The following is a 12,470-nucleotide window of genomic DNA, read 5'->3' as shown; positions in this document are numbered from 1 at the left end:
GCCGGCATCTTGTTTCCTTATTTTAGTTACCTTAGGTACTGCGGATTTTCTACGCAGGATGCAGGATGCAGGATGATACAACTTGAAAGAAGGAAAACTGAATTTTGGTAAAAACGTTAATGGTCATAATTCGATGAACAGGGACTGTACAACGGAGTACTAATGTGAGATCTCCCTACCGGAGAATATGTTGAAGTGTGAAGGCCGTTTTTTTGGAAATTTTTTGTGAAGAACTGGATACAGATATAAATAAGAATTTTCCACCATAGATTTATTAATACCTTGAGTGTACATAGTAATTTTTCCAGCCTGATCGCATAGTTCGTTATTAAAATACAGAGCAATTTATACACCCATCTCCAAAAAAAGGTGTTTTTCTGCCGCCACGCTAGCTGGCGCTGCGATCATATTAAAGAAAAAAAGTAAACGGCATATTAACGTACAGACTTAACAACAACTCCACAAACTAGGATTATTAAAAAATATTAAAAGCTAAATTTTTGGTGCCTTGTTAAACTTTTTTTTTGTGAATTGATGTTTCTTTAATGAATAAAAAAAACTACTGAATGGATCGCAATTATCCTAGTTTGCGGACCGTAGAAATATGTTTTGAATAGGTCCTGAAAGTTTCAAAGAATTTCGAAGAAGGATTAGAAGAATTAGATTTTGGGCTATGGTGGCAGCCCATTTTCAACATGCAGTTTCGAAAAAAACGCATTTAAAAAGTAGAATGCGATTTTTACCCATAAACCCTTAACTGACCATTAATCTGCTATACCTAGTCCATAAACCTTAGGTGCCTTCAAGGAACACATATCCAGCCTTGGCTTCAATTCTTGTCCGTTTAGCGAAGTCATTTGAACATCATCCGGACTGATAAATACACGCTTTATTAGGGCGATCGACATAAATCGGGCATGTCACTTGTCACGTGTTTAACACTATAATTTCCGAACGACCCCGAATATCAAAGAATCACACTGGGAAGGATCTGGTTTTTGGCGAGTGAAAGTCCCAGATAACGTTTTTAAGGTTTTGTGTGAAACAAAACCTTATTAGAATCGAGACGGTGTCTGTCTGTCCGTCTGTCCGTCTGTCTGTCTGTCTGTCTGTCTGTCTGTCACACCCGATTTATTCGGAAACGGCTGGACCGATTGTCACGAAAATTTGTGAGAGTATGTAATCTGGTGATCCCTTTACATGCAGTAAGTGGCGCCATCTTGTGTTAAGTTTAAGGGGGGGCTCCCCATACATGTGAATGGAGGGTACAAATTTTTTTTTCACAGAATGTAGCCATATAGGGTATCAAATGAAAGGTCTCAATTAGTACTTTTCGAATCTGGTTCAATATTTGATATTAGATGAAAGATAGGGGAGTGAGGGTTCAAAATATGACTCCCAAAAAGTGTAACAGGTCTCGTTCTCAGAACCTATCCAACCGAAAAATCTGAAAAAAATCACAGTTGTGCATGTCTACGAAATCTAGGCCTCAAAATATATCCGGTTCCGATATCTGCACAAATAAAGTTAATAATAGTATACTTCCGCATTTTAGAAATTTACCCGGAACCCCCGTTATGTTCATCCCAGAACTACAAAATTTGGCATGCGTGTAATGAAGAACATAATGCACAGTTTGGTCAAGTTTGAAGAAAATCCAACTATTATTAACAAAGTTATAGGGGGTGAAACTTTAAAATTTTTTGTGAATTTCGTGCACTCTACACCCTGCATGACGTCATCATCACATATGAATTCGTCAATACCACAACGAAATGAGTTCTTATGAATTGGGTCGCAGAGAATTATTTTGCTTTAGTTTTTTAGTTATCTGTCAACCAGACATGTGTGTATATAGGTATATAATATATGCGTGCTAATGAACTTTGCGGGTAGTACCTAATTCAGATAGATATAAGAAGTAAATCGGAAATATGGGTACGATCAATTTATATACGTGCATATATGTCTACAGTATTCGGTAATAGGCAGTTTGTTTGTTTAGGGCGAGCGTGATATCTATGGCTGTAATATGTACGTATGTCTCGTAGTTTGCAAAAATATGAAGGATTATGTTGGATTTGTAGCTATATACGGACAGAAAAATGTGCGTTGAAGTTTCTCAAATAAGATGAACACAAAACCTTTATACCCGAAGCGCGAGCTTCCGGTATTCCGACTTGTTTAAAGACTAGCAGTGTCTTTTGATGCTTTCGAACTTTTCTAAAATTTATTTTAGAAATTTCCTCAGTAAGTTACATCTCTAAATGCATTAAACCAAAGTGTGCTGCCTGTTTATAATTCTTTCCTTTGCTATTCTTGAAAGCGAACGTACACGAAACTTGCAAACAGGTCAAGCGGATTTTAAATGTTTGGGAGCAGGAGTACCAGCCAGCCTAAAAGGATCGCCACGATTTTAGAATTTGTCTTGGTCTGGACAATGTACAAGAACGCACTTTTAGCATTCTTGCTATCCCTTAGCCGTAAATATTTCTTTTCATAAATAATCTTCTTCTTCTGAAGCAAACTGAATTCTTACAGATTATTTGGCAGAAACATATTTACATATATATTCCGAAATAATTGCTCGTCAGTATCTTAACAGTCTCAATACGTCCGAAGCTGTTTCTCCCGTACTATAAACATTTCTTCCGAATGAAAATAATAAATTCAAGCGAAAATATCTCAACTAAAATTTTATGCATGTAAATTCCTAAAATTTCATTAAATTCTTGAACATTCCAGCTTCCATTCAATAATTTCTTGCTTTCCCATATTTCTTGAACTTTCCTTTGAAGCGGACCACCTGACGAGAGTACGTAGATATATTTATAAGACGATTTCATATTTCCTCGGTGCCTTCATCAACGGCCCGCTCGGATGCTGAAACGTTCTTCCCGGCCGGCATAAAAAATCAAATGGGTTCCATTTCCTTCTTAGCGTGCCTTTCACTTTGTGGCACCTTCGCGACTTCGCGCCTCTAGCGTCTTACGGCATTATCTTTCATCTTGCGCCATGAATTGAAATGTTTATCGGCTTTAGATGCGGGAGATCATCAAATCAAATTTAATTGATTGTTATGTCAGGTATGTTTTCTAAATTACTTTGAGGGAAAAGTTCTGGCTTTTTGTGGTTTCACATAATTGAACTGAGAGGCTGCCGCCATGGGTAAAAAATGATGCTATTGCAAAAGAGAATTAATAAATTAGGGTTCATTCATTAGAACCATATAGAAGTGCTTAGTGCCTAGTTAAGAAAGAGTAGTGATGAGAAGCTGTCCAAATTAAAATTATATTATATGGATGGATAATATTCACACCATTTTTTGCTTTCGGAAACAATACGTGTATGCAACTCCTCGGTCTAGGGAATAGGGAATTTTTAACTGTTTTTCGACTTTTGGCACGTAAAGCCAAAGAGGGAGGATCTTAGGCCTGTAGAAAGATAATTTCGTTCATTATAAGATAATCGACATATCGTAAATAACATATATCTGAGAGGCGAGATCCACCGACAAATATAAGGAAGGTGCTCAAAAAGGCTCACCCCCGCGATTGCACAAGATCGCGCAAGTGGCGCATCTATCGAGCTGTGAACATGGTAGGAACAAAAGAAGACAATTCTGTAATTTTTAAGGTTTTGTTTGCAAAACAAAACCTTATTAAAATCGGTTCAATATTCGTCTATCTTTCTTTTTTTTATGGAACCACCTTTAGGTATTGCATCACGAAGCGGAGTTAGCTTACTTTAGCTAGGTCTCCTTCCGTTTTCCCGCGGGTTTCGTAACCGCGCCTTCCTCACTCCTTCTGCTTTTCACAGTTTCTCCTGGATTAGTGCGATCATGGAATTGATCGCATCCCAGTTTTCCTGGCAAGCTACCATTCTTCGGACAAAATTTTCGGGTGATAGCACTTCACCCAGAGTTTCCTCTACACTGAGCGCAATTTCTATAGGCACACCCAATTTTTTTCAATTTTGAGATGAAATTCATGTTAAAACAAAATATTATATTCAAAGTCAAGTGGACACATTTATTTTAAATTATAATACAAACAAAAAATAACGAAATAAATATTATTCTTAAAAAAATTAATAAAAAATAGCATTTCAGTGCGCAATTTCCATAGGTGCACTTTCATTGTAACACTTTTACCAATCGAATAAAAGACATCAATCAAACTTTAGTATTTTGTTTTTGCACCATTATTTCTTATTATTTGAAATATTCTGTTTGGCATAGAATTAATAAGGGTTTTTAGTACATTATCATCGATTTCCCCCCAGCACTCTAATATTTTCTTTTTTAATTCAGCGACTGAGCTAAACTGCCGCCCATTTGCATAAACCCTTCTGGATAGTATTCCCCAAAGGTTTTCGATTGGGTTTATGTCGGGACTACGGGAGGGCCACTCCATTATTTTTATGTTTTTAGAATCTAGGTAAGATTTTGTGAATCGGGAAGCATGGACGGCGGCATCTTGTTGGAAAATAAAATCTATGTTATTTTTCTCGTCTAAATATGGGACAAGAATAACCTCTAACAAATCGGTGTAAATGTCTGAGTTCATTTTTGTGGGTACTATCCCAAGACGAAGTTTTCCATGATAGGAGAAAGCACCCCAAATCATTAAACTTCCACCACCAAAGTTTCTGCTCATACGCGGAGGGTTATCTTTTCGTAGGTCGTGCCAGTAACAACTAAACTCATCGGGGCCATCTAAATTGAATTTCTTTTCATCAGAAAAGATAACTGTTTTCCATTCATCTTCCCATTTCATATGTTTCCGTGCAAAATCTAACCGGGCGGTTTTATGGCACTGTGTTAGGTGCGGAGCTTTCGCGGGTTTCTTATATTTTAAATTGATATCGGCCTGCAAAATTTGCTGAACACGCCTCTTTTTGATTGGAAGATTCAGTTTGCAAACAATTTCAGCCGGACTTAATTTATTTTTCGTCGCTTCATCCTTAATTTGTGTGATGAGCCTGTTTCCAACTTTTTTGTTTCCTTTCGGGTGCTTTCGGGCGGCGTATTTTTCCCCTAATTTGAAAAAATTTCGGATAACATTTAATGATCTGCCGATTTCCTTTGCTATAGCTCGCATACTGCATCCCAGATTCTTCATAGTGGCTGCTTTTACTCGTTCTGTTTCAGTTAATACTTTTCCACGTGGCATACTGTTGTTGCTATATAAAACAATAATATAAGACTATGGATTTTAACCTATATAACATTAAACAATACTATTACTAATAACACACCGTTTTTTGTACGAAAAGCCCCCTCTAAACAACACACTATAAATTTTTTTTTGTATGCACTTATAGAAATTGCGCAGTTGAAAACGGATTTTCACCATAAAAACATAGAAATTAGCACAACTAATCAGCTGATCACATTGCAAATGTCAAAACGCCTTCACAGCAAACCCGAGAACAGATATTAATGCAAGTGGTCATGATACAGCAAGCGTTCTTTGTGCCTTCCTTGAAAATTATTAAAAATGCCATAGCACCTATAAAAATTGCGCTCACTGTATATAGGTTCCTTCTTTCTTCCTCGAACCTAGGCATCTGCCTGTTTGTCACAGGCACTTTTCTCAGAAACGGCTACACCGATTGACACGAAATCTGGTGAGAAGGTGGGACCTGTGGACCCCCAGACACGCAATGAGTGATATCCTTTCACGTTGCGATTTAGGGGGGGAGGGAGTCCCCATACATGTAAAAGGGGAGTGTAAAATTTTTTTTCACCAAATATAGTCATGTGGGGTATCAAATGAAAGGTCTTAATTAGTTGTTTTCGAAGCCGGTCTTAGTTTCCAGATTGGTTAAAATGGCGGGGAGTGGGAGAGGTAGAAAGTGACGATTTCTTTAACGGACCCATTCTCAGCAACTACCCAACCGAAAAATCTGAAAAAAATCACGAAGCTGCCTCTATATGGTGCCCAGACCTCAAAATACTCTCCATAGCTATATCTGTCCAAATTAAGTTAATAATAGTATATTATCATATTTTTGGGAAAATTGAGTAAAACCCCCTTAAGTTTATTTCAGAGTTATAAAATTTGCTAGTATTATAAAATATTATATGAAGCATATTATCTCCAAGTTTGATCAAAATCGTACTATTAATACCAAAGTTACAGTAGCTCAAAGTTGTCTTTACCGTGTAAATTTACAACCCGAAGTACTAAATCTGACATGCTAAATGCATATTCTTAACGGGCTACATACAAATGGGATAGTTCTACACTCAAATATACTCACACAAGAAGCGCCCCAGTTTCCCGACTTGTTTTCATTTAAGTGGATGTGCACAAGCAAAACGGTGGTTGGGGAGACTTTGGTAGTTTCAAAGGAAAAGTTCCAATTAGTAATTTCCAAAGCAGTCTCAGTTTTGACATTAGCTGAAAAGATGGGGTTGCAGGGGCGCTTGTTCCATTTATTTTACGGCCCCATTTTCAGAAACTTCTCAACCGAAAAATCTGAAAAAACTTTTGACCCTGCCCCTATACGATATCTAGGCCTCAAAATACAAATACACATTGCTCTTTAATATCTATAGTGCATCTATTGTTTTCCAATTGCCTATCCCTCCAACCGACACAGCGCCATACCGTAATAATTTCTCCACCATGTTTAACTGTTGAAATCAAATTCTTTGGGTCTAATTCTGTATTGGGTTTTCTTTTAATTTTGACCCTACCGAAGGTGTTGATGTTGCTTTCATCCGGTTAATCGCGGTCTCTTACTAGGTATTCCGCCTTTTTACACGGCTTTTATTAGAACTTGGGCAACAGTCCTGTGGTGGAAAACTCTTCCGCTGGCTTCTTTCATCTCTTCTGCTATCACCTGTGCAGAATTTTTTGGAGTCCGTCATTCGTCACGGTGCGTGAAAACTGTCGGACAACCAGCACGATGCAAGTAAGTAGCAGAATTGTTCCCAACAAAATTTCTAAGAACTGTTTGGATTGTAAATGAGCTTTTTTTCAAGATATTGCACATTTCTCCACGCGATTTGCCAGGTTACGGTGCATCACACTTGCACAATGCTATACACCAAAAGAGATTTCCGATATCACGGAGAATGATCCTCTTAATGAGCAATTACATGCAGTTTAGGGGAATTTTAGGGCATATTTGGATTATAATTCGATTACCCCACAAGAAAGTAAAATTCGAAACTATTAGGCACTTGCGGTTAACCGCGTAGGCGGCTAGACGCGCGCCTGGAGTTTTTTGATTTTGTATGTAATCGCGGATACTTGTACGCACTACACAGCAACAAAATTTCAGACGCGGCGGTTGAATGGAGAGACCAGACCTGCATTTAGCCGCCAGCTTGACTGTATGCACTAGGCACTTGTAACGCGCTGTTAACCACTGGTTATAGTGTACAGGTGTACTTTGCAGACATGAATTTCGACACATAGAAATTTGATACACTCACAACATTTTGTATCTTGCCGTTTGATAGTTTTAGATGATTTCTGCAGTAATTCATCAACACTCATTGTCACATAGTCGTATTTTCCTAGCTATTGAAGACAAATTGCAAATTGACCAGGTTTGTGACGTCCTTTTAAATGGTAGTACGACCCCGCTAACTCGACGGTATCCATTTCAGAATGTTCACTGTTCGGTAGCCCAACCGCTCTATTTACGGGTAGAAGAGAGGATGAGAAAGATATGGGAAAGAAAGAAGAAGCTCCCTCCTTTCTAATCCCTTTGGAAAAATTGTAGAGGTCTTCTACCCCCCAACAAGTGGGGCTATTTTCATGTCAAAACGGTTTGGTTTAACTTCCAACCGCGGGAGGGAGGGAGTTTGATAACTTTGTATATTACTAATCAATATAGCACAGGTTAAGCAACCTGTTCTTTAACAGTAACTACTTTTGATATGGTGATGATATATGATGATGGCGTCCACGTGCATTGTTTGACCGTCTAGCCGTCCTATTACGCAGTTGTCTGGCGGTGCATCATAGCGCTGCTATGGCGATTAACTGTAAATGCTTATGAGCCCTTAAAATTTAATTCATGCCTACTATACAGTAAGCACAAGTTTTCCATTTTTTTCCATCCTGAAGTGTGTTTTTTTTTCAAGTGATCGTGACACTTGATTTTCGGGAATTGAAAATTTTTATGATTCATTCCATAAAACTCCACAACGTGTGACCTATCCATTGCTACTTCCGTCTTCCGATCATAGTGCATACGAGTGGCAGGCTTGTGCTTCGATCAAGTTCTTCGTTTGAGATAGTATCAAGTCAGAGTATCATTAATGCATATAGGGATTGTGAGATGACCCGTCGTACTGAGAACCTTGGTTTTGTTGGTGTTTGTCTTCAGTCCTACTTTACTTGCGTCTCTTTCAAAATTCATTAATTGGCCAAGGCCCATAACCCGGTGAGAGAGCAAACAGATGACATCAGCGTAGTTGAGGTGTTTGAGTTATCGTCCATTGAATTCCTCCACACCCTCCAGACAGGTGCTCAGAGGTGGCGGCGGCAACCCTATCGGCCAAACCAAAACCAAGTGGCCGAGGAGAACCTCCGTAGTGTGGCACCGGGAGAAGCTGTAATCACTTTGGTTTGCCGGCCGTGATTCAGTAGACGAATGCTCCAAAGGCCTAATTAGGGCGATCAGACCCGAGTCTGCACAGGGACTCATCTGAAGTGGCAAATTGGTCACGAAACCTTACCAGGGGTATACTGGATACCATGGGAACCGGGAAAGCCCCTGGACTCACATACTTCGGGTGAACTCCTGTTGTATGTGAGGACAGCTCGGTTATTTGCGGTTGGCCCGCCTAGTGGGAGTTTCATGGTGGTTGTGGTTATGCTCAAGCGAGAAGAGACCTTCGGGCCTCAACGTGGTGTTGCGTATCAACACGGGTGCCGTACTCCATAGTTCGGTAGAGATTTAGGTAATTCTTGCATCCACCAGTATGAATGCTAAGCCATGCACTTGGTATAGACTGGTACCGTTGTTGCTTGTCTCAGCGGGGCTCTGATCGTGGTCACAAAATCAATCCGTGTCTTAAGAGGACCGTAGGTTTAAGTCTCACGACAGGTGCCTACGTAAAACACCATGGGCTTCACACCCTCCAGACAAGGCAGCATGAAGAACATCACAGATAACAAGAAGAAATAATATCAGTGACAGTATGCAACCCTGACGGAGAAGAAAGGTAGTCCAGCAGAATGTTATAATTACCGTCCGATTCGGTTACTATCCCATACCATGAAGATCTTTTAACCCATTCTTAACAACCGTATTCGCGAAATCGTTGAAATAACTGTCAACCAAGCCGGATTAAAGTAAATTTCGAAGTGTGGCGGGTATATCAAAATCACTTCGTGTCTCTGTTCGTGTTCATTAAGGAAGCGCCCTCTCACCACTCCTCTTTGTTCTTGTTATGGACACTGTCACACGGGACATCCAACGTCTATCGCCTTATATACTGCTTTAAGCAGATCATGTTTTTCTAGCATCCAATAGCAAAATTACCTCGAGCAACTTGTCCAAATATGGAATGATCGCCTCATGCAACACCGTCTCAGATTGAATCTAAATAAAATTGAATTTTTGACAACCGATCCCCATGAAACAGGCACAATCACTGTCAGTGGCAATGACCTGCCCAGAACTGAGCGATTTAAATACCTCGGTTCAACGCTATCAGCAAATGGAGAACTGCGCGATGAAATTGCTTCATGCATTAACGTAACCTGGATGAAGTGGCGTTCCACAATTGGTGTTCTTTGTGATCGACGTATCAACGAACGTCTCAAATCTAAAATTGACCATAATTTCATCCGTTCTGTCGCTCTCTATGGTTCTAATTGTTGGTCGATTATAAAAAACAATTACGGCGTTTTGTGATAATGAGGACGAAGATGTTGCGTTGGGCTAATGGCGTGACACGTTTTGATCACACCCGAAATCGATATGGGGTTGCACCGATCGTGGAAAAATTACGAGAGGGGCGTCTACGATGGCATGGTCACGAATTTCGCGCTAACGAGAATTCACCTGCCAAGATTAGTCTGAACATCGAATTCAATGATGAACGACCAAAAGGCAGGTCAAACAAACGGTGGTTTGATACGCTGCATGGGGATGCAAAGCGTAGAGATTGCATCAAGATCGGACATTTGATAAAGCCAAATGGCGAAACCGATCACTACGAGCCAACCCCAGGGCGAACGGGACAAAGGCTGAAAAAAAGGAGAATAATCTTTGCGACGGAAGCAAGCATGCAGATACCTCTCCAAATGTCACACTCAAGACGGGTGCTCTTCTTGGAGTCTCAACGATCATCCTCATCTTTCACTCTCTGGACAGATGTCGGATTCCCAAGATTCCTGTACGAGTGGCGGTAGCAGATTAGCAGTAACTCCACGTTCAGCGATAAATAACTCTGCGAGGAGACGGTCGCACCTAGCGGCTTTACTCCGTTTGAGTGCATTGATGGCTGAAATGATTTCTCTCTTGCTTGGAGGAACAGTCCGTATCCGTATGGCATGGTGACTAGCCATTTCATCCATAAGCGGAGGAACCTCATCGGATATGATACGGTTAAGAACCGTAGTGACCGTTTCTTTCCACGTCTTTAGTTGTACACTTCTGATATCTTTGCGTTCTGCGGCATCTTCGGCTTTCCTGAATAGCAAACTTTCTCTTGTCATAGCGTAAACTACGCTGGACTTCGCTCGGCATCGGAGTTCGAACGCGTCACGTCTATCATCACTCGCAGCAGTTAATTGAGCCTTCATCCCCTTCTGTTTGTCGATCCGCTTCTGCAATACCGCAGTCGATTAGATGTTGTGACGCCCCCTTGGGACGTGGGCGAGGACTTGAGTAGCACACGAGAAAAGCGTATTTTTGATGGCAGCCCAATGCTCAGCGATATTCTCAGGTGGTTTACTTAGTATATGTGACTTCCAATTAGCAAGATAGCTCTCGTAAATGTTGAATGACAATTGAACCATACAAGCGGTCGATATGGAACTTAGGGACCCGCAGCTCTCCAACTCTGTGAGAAGTGGCGGACGAAACACGCAAGCGAACATCAGATGATGATCCGAACAGGTGGACCTGATTGCTCGTACCCTGTCGGTTGAAAATCAACGCACCGTATGGCATGCTGTGTGCTCGAACGATGTGTCATTAATGACGAGGCGGTGAAAGTTACAGAAATCCATCAACGTCCCATCATTATTGTCATGGTCGCCAACACCAAGTTTCCCCATCACATATCCGAGCAAGGTGTTGTCAGAGCCCACCTTGTTATTCAGATCATTCATCATGGTCACAATGTCATCTTAAGGACGCCTTTCCTGAATTGTGTGGAATTGCTTGTAGAAAGCATCAGTTGGTGCGTAGTATTGTATAGTATTGTATAATTTTGAATTTTGTAGTTAGAAGTCTGTCAGAAATCGGTTCTCAGGTGAAGAGAGCGCGTTTTGCCGTAGCAGTGAGAAACAACCCGACACCGGATGTAAGTTTACTACCAAGTAGAGTATAAAAACACATTGCCTCAAGAGGAGAAGGATTACTTTCCAGAGCTACACCATTTTACTTCTCTTAGGTTCAGAATCATCATCATCATCAACGGCGCAACAGCCGGTATCTGGTCTAGGCCTGTCCTAATAAGGAACTCCAGACACCCCGTTTTTGCGCCGATGTCCATCAATTCCGTACCCCTAAAAGCTGTCTGGCGTCCAGAATAGGTCCAGAATGTCCAGTTTATATCGTTGGAATCCTGGCTCCAGTGGGAGAAAGCGTTTCGTTTCTAAGGAATTTCGCAACCGTTACCGGGGAGTGCGCACACATTCCAGAAACCAATCATTGTTCGTTTTCGATAACCAACGGTTTTCAGCGTCAAGTCAGTCCCAATCCGAGACATTGTTAGCGTTTTGGTAGCAATACAGTTTCAAAATTTGGACGTTCCTAGCCTAAAAATTTCGATCCCTTTTAGTTGGCTCTTACTACAAGCAGAGAAGATTCTGAGTGTATTCTAAAGTCCCAAATCATAGGACCTATGCACCTAGTGCAAACTCACTTGATTTAACAGTCAACAAGATGATGTATGATTTGAGCGGTAGATGAAAACTTTCCCAAAATTCTCAAATATATAGCAGCTAGTAAGATTTCGTGAGAGAATTGGTTTGCCATAGTAATATACGGATTCGAACTGCTCTTCAATACGCTCAGTAGGAGGCGCTAGATGTAACGTTCTCCCACGAAACTACTCATTTCTTGCAGCTCATCGACCCTTTTAAATTGGTCATTTCAACAACCTACGGATCATGATGGGGCGATGTGCGGAGTTCATATTCTATACTTTACTATACTATACTATTATTTATCTGTTTCTAGAAAGTGTTTGGTTCTCTTAAGAAGGAATGCATCGGGAGCGCTCTGTTCAAAAGAGCTGTTACGGAGAAGTGAATAGCCACTAT

Source organism: Hermetia illucens, chromosome 1 (assembly GCF_905115235.1).
Source record: "Hermetia illucens chromosome 1, iHerIll2.2.curated.20191125, whole genome shotgun sequence".
Taxonomy (NCBI): domain Eukaryota; kingdom Metazoa; phylum Arthropoda; class Insecta; order Diptera; family Stratiomyidae; genus Hermetia; species Hermetia illucens.
Note: the sequence above shows the minus strand (reverse complement) of the source record.